Source organism: Arachis ipaensis, chromosome B04 (assembly GCF_000816755.2).
Source record: "Arachis ipaensis cultivar K30076 chromosome B04, Araip1.1, whole genome shotgun sequence".
NCBI classification, from domain to species: Eukaryota; Viridiplantae; Streptophyta; class Magnoliopsida; order Fabales; family Fabaceae; genus Arachis; species Arachis ipaensis.
This window is the reverse complement of record NC_029788.2, coordinates 109,491,299-109,510,564: the sequence shown is the minus strand read 5'-3', so window position 1 is coordinate 109,510,564 and position 19,266 is coordinate 109,491,299. Positions and strand designations below refer to the sequence as shown.

General features: G+C 39.6%; 1 long non-coding RNA gene across 1 annotated transcript in view; it reads left to right on the top strand.

Annotated features, from left to right (window-relative positions):
- LOC110271186 overlaps nt 18,781-19,266 on the top strand; it is a 12,719-nt gene continuing 12,233 nt past the window's right edge. Inside the window, exon 1 of the long non-coding RNA XR_002361599.1 lies at nt 18,781-18,792. This is a non-coding gene — a long non-coding RNA (uncharacterized LOC110271186). The remainder of the gene's footprint in view (nt 18,793-19,266) is intronic.

The following is a 19,266-nucleotide window of genomic DNA, read 5'->3' as shown; positions in this document are numbered from 1 at the left end:
AAATTTATAGCTCAGTTGGCTAGAGCGTTGTGCTTATGTTCTTGGTAATTGGCTATCTCCTTTTAAAAAAAAAAAACCTTTTCAAAAATAATTTTTCTTTGATTAAATCTTGTGCCAAACTTTAAGTTTGGTGTTTTCTTGTTAACTTTTCTTTAGTTTTCGAAAATTTTATTGTGATTTTCTAAAAAATTTTAAGTTTGGTGTTCTTTCTTCATGTTCTTGTTGTTCTTGTGAGTCTCCAAGGTATTCTTGAGTTTTCCTTGTGTCTTGATTTTAAAATTTTTAAGTTTGGTGTTCCTTGGTGTTTTTCTCCAAAATTTTCGAAAACAAGGAGCATTAGATCTAAAAATTTTAAGTCTTGTGCCATTTTATTATTTTTCTTTTTCCTCATTAAATTCAAAAATATCTTTTCTCTCTATTTTAAAGTGAATTTTCGAAAATTACTTTTAAAATTCAGATTTTTATTTCAAAATTTAAAATCTTTTTCAAAAATCATATCCAAAATTTTTCAAATCTTCTTAATTAAGTAATTATTTTAGTCTTAATTTTTTTGTTCTTAATTTTCGAATTCTATATTTAATTTCAAACTATTTTATTCTCTTTTCTTTTATTATTTTTTTATTTGTTCGTTCCCTTTTTACAAAATAGAGGGTAATTGCACCAAGACAGCTTTATGTGATCTTGGGGCAAGCATCAACCTAATACCTGCATCCACTATCAGAAAGCTTGGTTTAACTGAAGAAGTTAAACCAACCCGGATATGTATCCAACTTGCTGATGGCTTCATTAAATACCCATCAGGCGTGATTGAGGACATGATTGTCAGGATTGGGCCATTTGCCTTTCCCACTGACTTTGTAGTGCTGGAAATGGAGGAACACAAGAGTGCTACTCTCATTTTAGGAAGACCTTTCCTAGCAAAATAAGCTCTGCTTTAAATCCACTGGAAGAGGAAGCACTAATTCAAGTGCTAAGGACACACAAGACAGCTCTTGGGTGGTCCATAAGTGACCTTAAGGGCATAAGCCCAGCTAGATGCATGCACAGAATCCTATTGGAGGATGATGCTAAGCCAGTGGTTCAACCACAGAGGCGGCTAATTCCAGCCATGAAGGAAGTTGTGCAGAAAGAGGTAAGCAAATTATTGGGGGCTGGGATTATTTATCCTATTTCTGATAGCCCCTGGGTGAGCTCTGTCCAAGTTGTTCCCAAGAAGGGAGGTGATGAGCGGATAATTTATACGCTTTTTGGCATTGTTTTTACATAGTTTTCAGTATGATTTAGTTAGTTTTTAGTATATTTCTATTAGTTTTTAAATAAAAATCACATTTCTAGACTTTACTATGAGTTTGTGTATTTTTCTATAATTTCAGGTATTTTCTGGCTGAAATTGAGGGACTTGAGCAAAAATCAGATTCAGAGGTTGAAGAAGGGCTGCAGATGCTGTTGGATTCTGACCTCCCTGCACTCAAAGTGGATTTTAGGGAGCTACAGAACTCCAAATGGCGCGCTCTCAATTGCGTTGGAAAGTAGACATCCAGGGCTTTCCAGAAATATATAATAGTCCATACTTTGATTAAGGATAGACGACGTAAACTGGCGTTCAACGCCAGCTCCATACTGCATTCTAGAGTCAAATGCCAGAAACAGGTTGCAAAGTGGAGTTAAACGCCAGAAACAGGTTACAAACTGGCGTTCAACTCCAAGAGAAGCCTCTACATGTGTAAAGCTCAATGCTCAGCCCAAGCATACACCAAATGGGCCCCAGAAGTGGATTTTTGCATCATTTACTCATTTCTGTAACCCTAGAAACTAGTTTAGTATAAGTAGGAATTTTTACTATTGTATTTACATCCGATCTTTGATCAGTTTTATGATATCTTAGACCTTTATGGGGGCTGGCCATTCGGCCATGCCTGGACCTTCATCACTTATGTATTTTCAACGGTAGAGTTTCTACACACCATAGATTAAGGTGTGGAGCTCTGCTGTTCCTCAGGAATTAATACAAAGTACTACTGTTTTTCTATTCAATTCAAGCTTATTCCACTTCTAAGATATCCATTCGCACCCAAGAACATGATGAATGTGATGATTATGTGACGCTCATCATCATTCTCACTTATGAACGCGTGCCTGACAAACACTTCCGTTCTACATGCAACAAGCTAGAATGAGTATCTCTTAGATATCTAATACAGAGGACCGAGTCCGAGATATTAGAATCTTCGTGGTATAAGTTAGAACCCATGGATGGCCATTCTTGATATCCGGAAAGTCTAAACCTTGTCTGTGGTATTCCGAGTAGGATCTGGGAAAGGATGGCTGTGACGAGCTTCAAACTCGCGAGTGCTGGGCGTAGTGACAGACGCAAAAGGATGGTGAATCCTATTCCAGTATGATCGAGAATCTCCAAATGATTAGCCATGCAGTGACAGCGCAGCGGACCATTTTCACATAGAGGATGGGATGTAGCCATTGTCAATGGTGATGCCCTACACAAAGCTTGCCATGGAAAGGAGTAGGAATGATTGGATGAAGACAGCAGGAAAGCAGAGGTTCAGAGGGACGAAAGCATCTCTATACGCTTATCTGAAATTCTCACCAATGAATTGCATAAGTATCACTATCCTATTTTATATTTTAATTATCTTTTAGTGTACTATAATCTCTTAATACATTTGAATACGCCTGACTGAGATTTACAAGGTGATCATAGCTTGCTTCAAGTCGACAATCTCCGTGGGATCGACCCTTACTCAAGTAAGGTTTATTACTTGGACGACCCAGTGCACTTGCTGGTTAGTTGTGCGAAGTTGTGAAGAAAGTGCTGAGTTTATAAACGCGCATACCAAGTTGAACGCCATTGTTAGAGATCACAATTTCGTGCACCAAGTTTTTGGCGCCGTTGCCGGGGATTGTTCGAGTTTGGACAACTGACAGTTCATCTTGTTGCTCATATTAGGTAATTTTATTTTAATTTTTAAGATTTTTATTTCTTATTTTCGAAAAAAAAAATATACAAAAAATTTTTCTTCTTTTTTCGTTTTTCCCAAAATAATTTTCGAAAAAAAAATCCAAAAAATTTTTTTTTAATAAAATCATAAAACCAAAAAAGTTTTGTGTTTCTTGTTTGAGTCTAGAGTCAAGTTTTAAGTTTGGTGTCAATTGTATCTTTTTAATTTTCTAAAAATTATTTTCGAAAATTTCATGCATTGCATTCTTCATGATCTTCAAATTGTTCTTGGCCAGTCTTCTTGTTTGATCTTCATATTTTCTTGTTTTGTGTCTTTTGTTGTTTTTCATATGCATTTTTGCATTCATAGTGTCTAAACATGAAAAATCTCTAAGTTTGGTGTCTTGCATGTTTTTCTTTTCTTAAAAATTTTCAAAAATAAGTTCTTGGTGTTCATCTTGACATTCATAGTGTTCTTGCATGCATCATGTGTTTTGATCCAAAATTTTCATGCATTGCATCATTTTCATGTTTTTATCTTTCATCATTAAAAATTCAAAAATAAAAAATATATCTTTCCCTTTTTCACTCATCAAATTTGAAAATTTGAGTTGACTTTTTCAAAAAATTTTAAAATCTAGTTGTTTCTTATGAGTCAAATCAAATTTTCAATTTAAAAATTCCATCTTTTTCAAATCTTTTTCAAAAAATCAAATCTTTTTCATTTTTCTTTTATGATTTTTGAAAATTTCAAAATTGACTTTTAAAAATCTTTTTCTTATTTTTATCTCATATTTTCGAAATTAATACTAACAATTAATGTGATTGATACAAAAATGTTAAGTTTGTTACTTGTCTAGTAAGAAAGGTTCAATCTTTAAACTCTAGAATCATATCTTTTTAGTTTCTTGTTAGTCAAGTAATCAACTTTAATTTTCAAAATAAAATCTTTTTGAATTTCTTTTTCAAAATCAATTTCAAATCTTTTCTAACTTCTTATCTTTTCAAAAATTGATTTTCAAATCTTTTTCAATTAATCTTATCTTTTTGTTTGATTCTTATCTTTTTCAAAACTACCTAACTAATTCTATCTCTAATTTTCGAAAATCACCTTCCCCTTTTTTTCAAAAATTCCTTTTTGAATTAACTAATTATTTTAAACTTTAATTTAATTTAATTTAATTTTTCCTTTTTTTATTTTCAAATTTCAATTTTAATTTTAAATTAAAACCAAAACTATATTTTTTTTATTTATTATTTTCGAATTCTTCTCCTTCATCTCCTTCTATTTATTTATTCATCTACTAACACTTCTCTTCCACCCAAAATTCGAACACCATCTTCCTCTCTTTGTTCGAGTTTTTCTCTTCTCCTTCTTACATTCTTCTCTTCTTATACTCACATAAAGGAATCTCTATACTGTGACATAGAGGATTCCATATTTTCTTTTGTGTTCTCTTCTTTTTCATATGAGCAGGAACAAGGATAAGAACATTCTTGTTGAAGCTGATCCTGAACCTGAAAGGACTCTGAAGAGGAAGCTAAGAGAAGCCAAATCACAACTCTCTGGAGAAAATATGACAGAAATTTTCGAAAAAGAAGAAAACATGGCCAAAAATAATAACAATGCAAGGAAGATGCTTGCTGACTTTATTGCACTTACTTCCAATTTACATGGAAGAAGCATCTCAATTCCTGCCATTGGAGCAAACAACTTTGAGCTTAAACCTCAATTAGTTTCTCTGATGCAACAGAACTGCAAGTTCCATGGACTTCCATCAAAAGATCCTTTTCAGTTCTTAACTGAATTCTTGCAGATCTGTGATACTATTAAGACCAATGGGGTTGATCCCGAGGTCTACAGGCTTATGCTTTTCCCATTTGCTGTAAGAGACAGAGTTAGAGTATGGTTGGACTCTCAACCTAAAGCTAGCCTGAACTCTTGGGATAAGCTGGTCAAGGCTTTCTTAGCCAAGTTCTTTCCTCCTCAAAAGCTTAGTAAGCTTAGAGTGGATGTCCAAACCTTCAGACAGAAGGAAGGTGAATCCCTCTATGAAGCTTGGGAGAGATATAAGGAACTGACAAAAAAGTGTCCTTCTGACATGCTTTCAGAATGGACCATCCTGGATATATTCTATGATGGTCTGTCTGAGCTATCAAAGATGTCACTGGACCATTCTACAGGTGGATCCATTCACCTAAAGAAAACGCCTGCAGAAGCTCAAGAACTCATTGACATGGTTGCAAATAACCAGTTCATGTACACTTCTGACAGGAATCCTGTGAATAATGGGACGCCTATGAGGAAGGGAGTTCTTGAAATTGATACTCTGAATTCCATATTGGCTCAGAATAAAATATTGACTCAGCAAGTCAATATGATCTCTCAGAGTCTGAATGGATTGAAGGAATCATCCAACAGTACTATAGAGGCATCTTCTGAAGAAGAAGCTTATGATTCTGAGAACGCTGCAATAGCAGAGGTGAATTGCATGGGGGAACCCTATGGAAACACCTATAATCCCTCATGGAGAAATCATCCAAATTTCTCATGGAAGGATCAACAAAAGCCTCAACAAGGCTTTAATAATGGTGGAAGAAACAGGTTTAGCAATAGCAAGCCTTTTCCATCATCCACTCAGCAAAAGACAGAGAGTTCTGAGCAGGATCCATCTAGCTTAGCAAATATAGTCTCTGATCTATCTAAGGCCACTCTAAGTTTCATGAATGAAACAAGGTCCTCCATTAGAAATTTGGAGGCACAAGTGGGCCAGCTGAGTAAAAGAGTCACTGAAACCCCTCCTAGTACTCTCCCAAGCAATACAGAAGAGAATCCAAAAAGAGAGTGCAAGGCCATTGAGTTGACCATCATGGCCGAACCTACAAGGGAGGGAGAGGACGTGAATCCCAGTGAGGAAGACCTCCTGGGACGTCCAGTGATCAATAAGGAGTTTCCCTTTGAGGAACCAAAGGAATCTGAGGCTCATCTAGAGACCATAGAGATTCCATTGAACCTCCTTCTGCCCTTCATGAGCTCTGATGAGTATTCTTCTTCTGAAGAGAATGAGGATGTTACTGAAGAGCAAGTTGCCAAGTACCTTGGTGCGATCATGAAGCTGAATGCCAATTTATTTGGTAATGAGACTTGGGGAGATGAACCTCCCTTGTTCACCAATGAACTGAATGCACTGAATCAACTGAGATTACCTCAGAAGAAACAGGATCCTGGAAAGTTCCTAATACCTTGTACCATAGGCACCATGACCTTTGAGAAGGCTCTATGTGACCTTGGGTCAGGGATAAACCTCATGCCACTCTTTGTAATGGAGAAACTAGGAATCTTTGAGGTACAGGCTGCCAATTTCTCATTAGATATGGCAGACAAATCCATGAAACAGGCTTATGGACAGGTAGAGGACGTGCTAGTAAAGGTTGAAGGCCTTTACATCCTTGCTGATTTCATAATCCTAGACACTGGGAAGGATGAGGATGAATCCATCATCCTTGGAAGACCCTTCCTAGCCACAGCAAGAGCTGTGATTGATGTGGACAGAGAAGAGTTGGTCCTTCAACTGAATAAGGACTACCTTGTGTTCAAGACTCAAGGTTTTCCTTCTGTAGCCATGGAGAGGAAGCATGAAAAGCTTCCCTCACTACAGAGTCAACCAAAGCCCCCACAGTCAAACTCTAAGTTTGGTGTTGGGAGGCCACAACCAAACTCTAAGTTTGGTGTTGAACTCCCATATCCAAACTCTAAGTTTGGTGTTGGAAAGTCTCAACAATGCTCTGAACATCTGTGAGGCTCCATGAGAGCTCACTATCAATCTATTGACATTAAAGAAGCGCTTGTTGGGAGGCAACCTAATGTTATTTTATTTTCTCTTTGTTATTTCGTGTTTTATTAGGTTGATGATCATGTGGAGTCACAAAAACTACTGAAAAATCAAAAACAAAATGAAAAACAGCATTAAAAACAGCACACCCTGGAAGAGGAGCATACTGGCGTTAAACGCCAGTAAGGAGCATCTAGCTGGCGTTTAACGCCAGAAACAAGCAGCAGTCTGGCGTTTAAACGCCAGGATTGCACCCAGAGGAAAGCTGGCATTAAACGCCAGAAACAAGCATCATACTGGCGTTTAACGCCAGAAATATGCACCACACTGGCGTTCAACGCCAGAAACATGCTATAGACTGGCATTGAACGCCCAAAACAAGCATGGAAGTGGCGTTTAACGCCAGAAACATGCTGTAGTCTGGTGTTAAATGCCAGGATTGCCTACAGAGGGCGTTTTACACACCTAATTGGACCAAGAATGTTAAGTCCTTGGCTCCATTGGATCTGTAGACCCCACAGGATCCCCACCTAACCCTATTCTCTCCTCTTCACACCTTTTCATAACTCTCTTCCCCAAATGCCCTTCACTAATCACTTCAATCACTCTTCCCCATCACTCCCTCACCACTCACATCCATCTTCTTTTCCCCATAAACCCCACCTACCTTCAAATTCAAAATATTTTCCCTCCCAAACCCAACCCTAAATGGCCGAACCCTAAACCCCTCCCGACTTCTATATAAACCCCTCATTCCTTCTTCTATTTCACACAACACAACCCTCTCTTCTTCCAGTTGGCTGAAACCTACTCTCTCTCCCTCTCCTCCATTTCTCTTCTTCTTCTACTTCTTTCTTTCTTCTTTTGCTCGGGGACGAGCAAACATTTTAAGTTTGGTGTGGTAAAAGCATAGCTTTTTGTTTTTCCATAACCATTTATGGCACCTAAGGCCAGAGAAACCTCTAGAAAGAGGAAAGGGAAGGCAATTGCTTCCACCTCTAAGCCATGGAAGATGGAGAGATTCATCTCAAAGGTCCATCAAGACCACTTCTATGAAGTTGTGGCCAAGAAGAAAGTTATCCCTGAGGTTCCTTTCAAGCTCAAGAAGAATGAGTATCCGGAGATCCGACTTGAGATCCAAAGAAGAGGTTGGGAAGTTCTCACCAACCCCATTCAACAAGTTGGGATCCTAATGGTTCAAGAGTTCTATGCAAACGCATGGATCACTAGGAACCATGATCAAAGTGTGAACCCGAATCCAAAGCATTGGCTTACATGGTTCGGGGGAAATACTTAGATTTCAGTCCAGAAAATGTAAGGCTGGCGTTCAACTTGCCAAATATGGAAGAAAACGCACGCCCCTATACAAGAAGGGTCAACTTTGATCAAAGGTTGGACCAAGTCCTCATAGACATATGTGAGGAAGGAGCTCAATGGAAAATTGACTCAAGAGGCAAGCCGGTTCAACTAAGAAGGCATGACCTCAAACCAGTGGCTAGGGGATGGCTAGAGTTCATTCAACGCTCAATCATTCCTACTAGTAACCGGTCTGAAGTTACTATAGACCGGGCCATCATGATCCATAGTATCATGATTGGAGAAGAGGTGGAAGTTCATGAGATTATACCTAAAGAACTTTACAAGGTGGCTGACAAGTCCTCCACTTGGGCAAGGTTAGCCTTTCCTCACCTCATTTGTCACCTCTGCAATTTGGCTGGAATTGACATAGAGGAAGACATCCTCATTGAAGAGGATAAGCCCATCACTAAGAAAAGGATGGAGCAAACAAGAGATCATGGACCTCAACATGAGCATGAGAAAATTCCTCACCATGAAATCCCTGAGATGCCCGGGGATGCACTTTCCTCCACAGAATTATTAGGAGCAAATCAACACTTCCCTAGGAGAATTAAGTTTCAACATGGGACAATTAAGGGTGGAGCACCAATAGCACTCCATCATCCTCCATGAAATTAGAGAAGATCAAGGAGCTATGAGGGAAGAGCAAGAAAGGCAAGGAAGAGACATAGAGGAGCTCAAGAGCACCATTGGTTCTTCAAGAAGAGGAAGACGCCACCCTCACTAAGGTGGACTCATTCCTTAATCTCCTTGTTTATTTACTTTCTGTTTTTCGATTTTTGAGCTTTATGTTTATTTATATTTGTGTCTTATTACATGATCATTAGTGTCTAAGTGTCTATGCCTTAAAGTTACGAATATGAATCCATCACCTCTCTTGAATGAAAAATGTTTTAATTACAAAAGAACAAGAAGTACATGGTTTCAAATTCATCCTTGAAACTAGTTTAATTATTTTGATGTGGTGACAATACTTTTTATTTTCTGAATGAATGATGAAAAGGAGAAATATGTCTTTTGAAGTTGTTGTTTATGAATGTTAAATATGTTGGCTCTTGAAAGAATGATGAAAAGCAGAAATATTATCTGATAATCTGAAAAATCATAAAAATGATTCTTGAAGCAAGAAAAAGCAGTGAATACAAAAGCTTGCAGAAAAAAATGCGAAAAAAAAGAGAGAAAAAGAAAAAGAAAAAGCAAGCAGAAAAAGTTGGATTCTGACCTCCCTGCACTCAAAGTGGATTTTCTGGAGCTACAGAACTCCAAATGGCACGCTCTCAATTGCGTTGGAAAGTAGGCATCCAGGGCTTTCTAGAAATATATAATAATCCATACTTTGATTAAGGAGAAATGACGTAAACTGGCATTCAATGCCAGCTCCATGCTGCATTCTGGAGTCAAACGCCAGAAACAGGTTGCAAAGTGGAGTTAAACGCCAGAAACAGGTTACAAACTAGCGTTCAACTCCAAGAGAAGCCTCTACACGTGTAAAGCTCAATGCTCAGCCCAAGCACACACCAAATGGGCCCCAGAAATGGATTTTTGCATCATTTACTCATTTCTGTAACCCTAGTAACTAGTTTAGTATAAGTAGGACTTTTTACTATTGTATTTACATCCGATCTTTGATCAGTTTTATGCTATCTTAGACCTTTATGGGGGCTGTCCATTCGGCCATGCCTGGACCTTCATCACTTATGTATTTTCAACGGTAGAGTTTCTACACACCATAGATTAAGGTGTGGAGCTCTGCTGTTCCTCAGGAATTAATACAAAGTACTACTGTTTTTCTATTCAATTCAAGCTTATTCCGCTTCTAAGATATCCATTCGCACCCAAGAACATGATGGATGTGATGATTATGTGACGCTCATCATCATTCTCACTTATGAACGCGTGCCTGACAAACACTTCCGTTCTACATGCAACAAGCTAGAATGAGTATCTCTTAGATATCTAATACAGAGGACCAAGTCCGAGATATTAGAATCTTCGTGGTATAAGTTAGAACCCATGGATGGCCATTCTTGAGATCCGAAAAGTCTAAACCTTGTCTGTGATATTCCGAGTAGGATCTGGGAAGGGATGGTTGTGACGAGCTTCAAACTCGCGAGTGCTGGGCGTAGTGACAGACGCAAAAGGATGGTGAATCCTATTCCAGTATGATCGAGAACCTCCAGATGATTAGCCATGCAGTGACAGCGCAGCGGACCATTTTCACAAAGAGGATGGGATGTAGCCATTGACAACGGTGATGCCCTACACAAAGCTTGCCATGGAAAGGAGTAGGAATGATTGGATGAAGACAGCAGGAAAGCAGAGGTTCAAAGGGACGAAAGCATCTCTATACGCTTATCTGAAATTCTCACCAATGAATTGCATAAGTATCACTATCCTATTTTATATTTTAATTATCTTTTAGTGTACTATAATCTCTTAATACATTTGAATATGCCTGACTGAGATTTACAAGGTGACCATAGCTTGCTTCAAGCCGACAATCTCCGTGGGATCGACCCTTACTCACGTAACGTTTATTACTTGGACGACCCAGTGCACTTGCTGGTTAGTTGTGCGAAGTTGTGAAGAAAGTGCTGAGTTTATAAATGCGCATACCAAGTTGAACGCCATTGTTAGAGATCACAATTTCGTGCACCAGGAGGCATGACAGTGGTTCATAATGAAAAAAATGAACTGGTTCCTACAAGAACAGTTACAGGGTGGCACATGTGTATTGGCTACAGAAGGCTCAACACAGCCACCAGAAAGGATCATTTTCCTTTACCATTCATAGACCAGATGCTAGAGAGATTAGCAGGTCATGAATATTACTGCTTTTTGGATGACTATTCAGGTTACATCCAAATTGCAGTAGATCCTCAGGACCAAGAGAAAACAGCATTCACATGTCCTTCTGGAGTATTTGCTTACAGAAGAATGCCTTTTGGTCTGTGTAATGCACCTGCAACCTTTCAGAGGTGCATGCTCTCTATCTTCTCTGATATGGTAGAGATGTTTCTAGAAGTCTTCATGGATGACTTTTCAGTATTTGGAGACTCATTCAACTCCTGCCTTGACCATTTAGCACTTGTTCTGAAAAGATGCCAAGAGACCAACCTAGTTTTAAACTGGGAAAAATGCCACTTTATGGTGACTGAAGGAATTGTCCTTGGGCATAAAACTTCAAACAAGGGAATAGAGGTGGATCAAGCTAAAGTGGAAGTAATTGAAAAATTACCACCATCTACTAATGTTAAGGCAATCAGAAGCTTTCTGGGGTAGCCCCCTAACTTGGAGGCTAACGTTGGCAAGAGAAACTTCCTCCCTGGGCCACCAACGTTTGCGCCAACGTTAGCCCCCTAACTTGGAGGCTAACGTTGGCACATAAATCACAAAGGGGGAAAAGGCCAACGTTTGCGCCAACGTTAGCCCCCTAACTTGGAGGCTAACGTTGGCGCCACTAGCACTAAGCATTGCCAACGTTAGGGTCAAAGTTAGACCCCTAACGTTGGCACCAACGTCCATACCAGAAGAATTTTGCTTGCTGCTATGAAAAGTTGGAGCCAAAGTTAGACCCCTAACTTTGGCTCAAACTTTAATCTTTGCAATTTACAATTTCCTGGCAATTGTTTTTGTTGGATCTAGGAAGGCATTGAGATCTAGACTTGGTTTTCTAGTCTCTGGGTCCTGAGATCTAAATTTCCATTTCAATTCCCTGTTTACTGCTTCTTATGTTCATTTACTTTTCTGCTTTATTTCCGGTTCAATCCCAATTCCTTTTTACTCTTCTGTTTGATGCAATCTAATTTTTCCTTGTTTAATTTCTGCATATCCACATCCCAATCCCCTTTACATTTCAAGCAATTTACATTCCTTGCACTTTAAGATTCCGCAATTTACATTTCTTGCACTTTAAGTTTCTGTCATTTAATTTCTTGTTCTTTAAGTTTTAGCAATTTATTTCTTGTTCTCTTTACTTCAATGCAATTTAATTCTGCAAGTCACAAAACCATCAACCAAATCTTGATTCGCTTGACTAAATCAACCACTAAACTAAAATTGCTCAATCCTTCAATCCCTGTGGGATCGACCTCACTCCCGTGAGTTTTTATTACTTGATGCGACCCGGTGCACTTGCCGGTTAGATTTGTGGTGTTTTGGAAGAGATTCGTTTCTCACCAAAATATCTCATCAGGCATGCAGGATTCTACAGGAGGTTTATAAAGGATTTTTCAAAAATTGCAAAATCCCTGAGTAATCTGCTAGCTGCTGACACGCCATTTGTGTTTGACACAGAGTGTCTGCAGGCATTTGAGACTCTGAAATCTAAGCTGGTCACAGCACCAATTATTTCTGCACCAGACTGGACTTTACCATTTGAACTAATGTGTGATGCCAGTGACCACGCCATTGGTGCAGTACTGGGGCAGAGGCATGACAAGCTTCTGCATGTCATTTATTACGCTAGCCGTGTTTTAAATGATGCCCAGAAAAATTACACAACCACAGAAAAAGAATTGCTTGCAGTGGTTTATGCCATTGACAAGTTTAGATCATACTTAGTAGGATCAAAAGTGATTGTGTACACTAACCATGCTTCTCTTAAATATCTACTCACAAAGGAGGATTCAAAACCCAGGCTCATAAGATGGGTGTTGCTTCTGCAAGAGTTTGATATAGAAATAAGAGACAGAAAAGGGACAGAGAACCAAGTAGCTGATCATCTGTCCCGGATAGAACCAGTAGAAGGGGAGTTTCCTCATGCTATTAAGATCTCTGAGACCTTTCCGGATGAGAATTTATTTGCCATTTAGGAAACACCATGGTTTGCAGACATTGCAAACTATAAAGCTGCAAGGTTCATACTCAAGGAGTACAGCAGGCAACAAAAGAAAAAATTAATTACTGATGCAAAGTACTACTTGTGGGATGAACCCTATCTCTTTAAGAGATGTGCAGATGGAATAATCCGTAGGTTTGTGCCTAGAGAAGAAGCACAAAGAATCTTATGGCATTGCCATGGATCACAATATGGAGGCCATTTCGGAGGTGAGCGAACAGTCACCAAGGTCCTCCAATGTGGCTTCTACTGGTCTACCCTCTATAGAGATTCCCGAGAGTTTGTACGTAACTGTGACAGTTGCCAAAGAGCTGGTAATCTGCCTCATGGTTACGCCATGTCTCAACAAGGGATCTTGGAGATTAAGTTGTTTGACGTATGGGGAATTGACTTCATGGGCCCTTTCCCACCATCATACTCAAACACTTACATTCTGGTGGCAGTCGACTATGTATCCAAATGGGTAGAGGCCATTGCCACACCCATTAATGATACTAAGACAGTACTGAAGTTCCTCCAGAAACATATCTTCAGCAGGTTTGGTGTCCCTAGAGTATTAATCAGTGATGGGGGCACTCACTTCTACAACAAACAGCTTTACTCTGCCATGGTCCGGTATGGGATTAGCCACAAGGTGGCAACTCCATATCATCCACAGACAAATGGGCAAGCTGAAGTCTCTAACAAAGAACTAAAAAGAATCTTGGAACGGGCTGTAAGTACCTGTAGAAAGGATTGGGCAAGAAGCTTGGATGATGCTCTGTGGGCTTACAGAACAGCATTCAAGACTCCTATAGGGACCTCTCCATACTAGCTTGTGTATGGTAAGGCCTTTCATCTGCCCGTGGAACTGGAACATAAAGCCTACTGGGCAACCAGATTCCTGAACTTTGATGCCAAATTAGCCGGGGAAAAAAGATTACTCCAGCTAAATGAGCTAGAAGAATTTAGACTCACTGCTTTCGAAAATGCCAAGCTTTATAAGGAGAAATAAAAAAAGGTGGCATGACAGAAAGCTGTCATCAAGGGTCTTTGAACCAGGACAAAAGGTTTTGTTGTTTAACTCTAGGCTCAGGCTATTTCCTGGGAAACTGAAATCCCGGTGGAGGGGACCGTATGTGATTACAAGTGTATCACCATATGGTTATGTGGAGCTTCAAGACATTGATTCTGATAAAAAGTTCATTATTAATGGACAGAGAATCAAACACTATCTTGAAGGCAATGTTGAGCAAGAGTGCTCAAGGCTGAGGCTAGTTTAAAAGCTCAGCAAAGTCCAGCTAAAGACAATAAAGAAGCGCTTGCTGGGAGGCAACCCAGCCATTGGCAAAACTCTTTCTGTTATTTTTCCCTATTCTTTATTTTATTTATTTATTTTTAAAGTATATAAGTTCAATGTTAATAAGGTAAAGATTCAATTACATAGGCTCACAGGGTTACAGAAGGATTCAGCACACAAAACAGAGAAAAAGAGCTCACTGGCAAGAAAACGCCAGTAAGAGGCACAATTGGGCGTTAAACGCCCAAAACGAGCATCTACTGGGCGTTTAACGCCAGTAAAGATAGCCATCTGGGCATTAAACGCTAGAAAGAAGCAGCTTCTGGGCGTTTAACGCCAGATTTACAGCATCCTGGGCGTTCAGAAAAACGCCCAGTGACAAAGGGGTTTCTGGCGTTTAACGCCAGCTAGAGGCAACAGCTGGGCGTTAAACGCCCAAAACAAGCACCAACTGGGCGTTAACATGCAGCAGTTGGGTGTTTAACGCCAGGATTGTGGGGAGTAGGCAATTTCGTTTTCAATTCAAATTTTTTTCAATTTTTATGTTTCAATTCATGATTTCTTGCACAAACATGTTACAAATCCTAATTTTTCAAATCCTTTTTCAAAATATATAAAATGTATCGTAATTCATAAGCCCTTTTTCTTAATCCTCTTCAAATCCTTTTCAAAACAAATCTATCTCTTTTCACTCTAAAATCTTTTCAAATCATTGGTGTTGGTTTATCCGTGATCACTAAGCCAATATCCACTAAGATCATGGCTCCCAAGGGAAAACAAACCGACTCAAGAGGCAAAAAGGAGAATATTCCGAAACCACTTTGGAATAAAGGGAAGTTCATAACCAAAGAACATTCAGACCATTTTTACAAAATAATGAGTCTAAGATCAGTGATCCCAGAAGTTAAATTCGATCTGAAAGAAGATGAATATCCGGAGATCCAAGAGCAAATTCGAAACAGGAGCTGGGAAGTCCTAGCTAATCCTGAAACAAAGGTGGGAAGAAACATGGTTCAGGAATTCTATGCTAATCTATGGCAGACGGACAGGCAGAGGATAGCTGGAACCGCATTCTATGATTATAGGACTTTGGTCAGAGGGAAGATTGTTCACACCCACCCTGATAAAATAAGGGAGATATTCAAGCTGCCTCAACTGCAAGATGACCCAGACTCCTTTAATAGGAGAATGATGAGATCAAACCTGGGCTTGGATAAAATTCTAGAGGACATATGCCTCCCTGGAGCCAAGTGGACAACCAACACAAAAGGTGCCCCGAACCAACTCAAGAGAGGAGATCTCAAACCAGTCGCCAGAGGCTGGCTGGACTTCATTGGGCGCTCTATACTACCCACTAGCAACCGCTATGAAGTCACCATCAGAAGAGCAGTGATGATTCATTGCATTATGCTGGAAAAAAAAGTGGAAGTTCATCAGCTGATTGCTTGTGAGCTTTACAAAATTGCAAATAAGAACTCCAAAGATGCCAAATTGGCCTATCCAAGCTTAGTTTCTCTGTTATGTAAAGATGCTGGGATAAAGATGGGAGTAGATAAGTATATCTTAGTTGAGCAACCAATCACCAAAAAGTCTATGGAAGGACAACAAGTGCAGGACGACCCCATCAAGAAAAAAGCAGAGGAGTTCCTCCCGGAAATCCCTCAATTTAAATACTGGGAGCGCCTAGAAGCATCTGTCACCAAGTTGCAAGAGGCTGTAGATCAACTGAAGGAAAAACAGCAAAATCAAAACAGCATGCTCTGCAAACTGCTTAGAGAACAAGAAGAGCAAGGGCGTAAACTGAAGGAATTAAAGCGTCAGAAACTATCTGTTGAAGGGCCAAGCACTCTACAGACTAAAGAGGCATCCACCTCCCAAATTCAAGGTTGTTGAGTTCTAATCTTAGCCTTAACTCTGTGATAATTGTTCTTATTTGAGTTTTACCTTAGAAGTTATATATGAGTAGTAGTAATTAGTATCTATATTGTGATTTTATCTTCAATTAAGCTATAATTTATTTTTCTCATCATCACTAAACATGAATAAAATAGCAGATTTTCTTTAGAATAAGGAGGCAATGTTTTTCGAGTTTTTAATAAGAAAAATTCTAATTATTTACATATAGTGGCAATGCTTTTTGTCTTCTGAATGAATTATTGAACAGTGCATATGTCTTTTGAATTTGATGTTTATGAATGTTAAATATGTTGGCTCTTGAAAGAATGATGAAAAAGGAGAAATGTTATTTGATAATCTGAAAAATCATAAAAAAATGATTCTTGAAGCAAGAAAAAGCAGTGAATATAAAAGCTTGCATTCAAAAAAAATGGCGAAAATAAAAGAAAAAACAAGCAGAAAAAGCCAATAGCCCTTAAAACCAAAAGACAAGGGTAATAAAAAGGATCCAAGGCTTTGCGCATCAGTGGATAGGAGGGCCTAAAGGAATCAAATCCTGGCCTAAGCGGCTAAACCAAGCTGTCCCTAACCATGTGCTTGTGGCGTGAAGGTGTCAAGTGAAAACTTGAGACTGAGCGGTTAAAGTCAAGGTCCAAAGCAAAAAGAAGAGTGTGCTTAAGAACCCTGGACACCTCTAATTGGGGACTTTAGCAAAGCTGGGTCACAATCTGAAAAAGGTTCATCCAATTATGTGTCTGTGGCATTTATGTATCCGGTGGTAATACTGGAAAACAAAGTGCTTAGGGCCACGGCCAAGACTCATAAAGTAGCTGTGTTCAAGAATCAACATACTAAACTAGGAGAATCAATAACACTATCTGAATTCTAAGCTCCTATAGATGCCAATCATTCTGAGCTTCAATGGATAAAGTGAGATGCCAAAACTGTTCGGAAGCAAAAAGCTACTAGTCCCGCTCATCTAATTAGAATCTGAGCTTCACTCAAGAACTCTGAAATATTATTGCTTCTTGAATTATTTGTATTCTATTTTATTTGTCTAGTTGCTTGGGGACAAGCAACAGTTTAAGTTTGGTGTTGTGATGAGCGGATATTTTATACGCTTTTTGGGGTTAATTTCATGTAGTTTTTAGTATGTTTTAGTTAGTTTTTAGTATATTTTCATTAGTTTCAAGGAAAAATTCATATTTCTGGACTTTACTATGAGTTTGTGGGTTTTTCTATAATTTCAGGTATTTTCTGGCTGAAATTGAGGGAGCTGAGCAAAAATCTGATTCAGGCTGAAAAAGGACGGCTGATGTTGTTGGATTCTGACCTCTCTGCACTCGAAATGAATTTTCTGGAGCTACAGAAGTCCAATTGGAGCTCTCTCAATTGCGTTGGAAAGTAGACATCCAGGGCTTTCCAGCAATATATAATAGTCCATACTTTGCTCAAGGATAGATGACGTAAACTGGCGTTCAACGCCAGTTCCATGTTACAATCTGGCGTTAAACGCCAGAAACAGGTTACAAGTTGGAGTTAAACGCCCAAAACAGGTTACAACGTGGCGTTTAACTCCAGAAACAGCCTAAGCACGTGTAAAGCTTAAGTCTCAGCCCCAGCACACACCAAGTGGGCCCCAGAAGTAGATTTCTGCACTATCTATCATAGTTTACTCATTTTCTGTAAACCTAGATTACTAGCTTACTATTTAAACAACTTTTAGAGGATTATTTTGTACCTCATGACATTTTAGATCTGAACTTTGTACTCTTTGACGGCATGAGTCTCTAAACTCCATTGTTGGGGTGAGGAGCTCTGTTGTGTCCTGATGAATTAATGCAATTATTTCTTTTTTCTATTCAAACACGCTTGTTTCTATCTAAGATGTTCATTCGCACTTTAATATGATGGATGTGATGATCCGTGACACTCATCACCATTCTCAACCTATGAACGCGTGCCTGACAACCACCTCCGTTCCACCTTCGATTGAATGAGTATCTCTTGGATTCCTTAATCAGAATCTTCGTGGTATAAGCTAGAATCCATTGGCAGCATTCTTGAGAATCCGGAAAGTCTAAACTTTGTCTGTGGTATTTCGAGTAGGATTCAGAAATTGAATGACTGTGACGAGCTTCAAACTCACAAGGGTTGGGCATAGTGACAGACGCAAAAGGATCAATGGATCCTATTCCAGCATGAGTGAGAACCGACAGATGATTAGTCGTGCGGTGACAGCGCACCTGGACCATTTTCACTGAGAGGACGGATGGTAGCCATTGACAACGGTGATCCACCAACACACAGCTTGTCATAGGAGGAACCTTGCGTGCGTGAAGAAGAAGACAGGGGGAAAGCAGAGATTTAGAAGACAAAGCATCTCCAAAACTCCAACATATTCTCCATTACTGCATAACAAGTATTTAATTCATGCTTTGTTATTTTTCGCAATCCAAACTGATAATTATAATTGATATCTTGACTAAGAATTACAAGGTAACCATAGATTGCTTCAAGCCAACAATCTCCGTGGGATTCGACCCTTACTCACGTAAGGTATTACTTGGACGACCCAGTGCACTTGCTGGTTAGTGGTACGAGTTATGAAAAGTGTGATTTACAATTCGTGCACCAGAAACCCCTCATTCTTCTTACCCGTTCCATTCTCCTTCTCTCCCACAGCAGCAACGGCAATGGCAGAGCCTTCACAACGGCAGCGGCAGCTCAGCGATGGCGGCGACAACAACGCCGTCCTTCCCTCGTCCGCGCGCGTGCTTTCTCTCTCTCGTCGAATTCCTCCCTTACATCCCTCTCGTTCATAGTTCAGTTTCTGACACGGCTCAATGACGATCGGCGGTGACGACCAGATCTCCAGCAACGACAACGAGGTGCGGCAGCGCAAGCAACGCCTCCTTCTTCTTCGTTGCACGCTCCTTTTGCCCTTTGTCTTTCTTTCTCTGCCCGATCTCTCTCTCTCCCTCTTCCTTGTGCGACGACGGCGACAACAGCGTGGAACACGGCGACACGTTGTGACGCCGAGCTGGGTGGTCGCGGCACGGACAGCTGGACGTAGTCTCCCTCTCTTCCCTCCTCTCTTCTC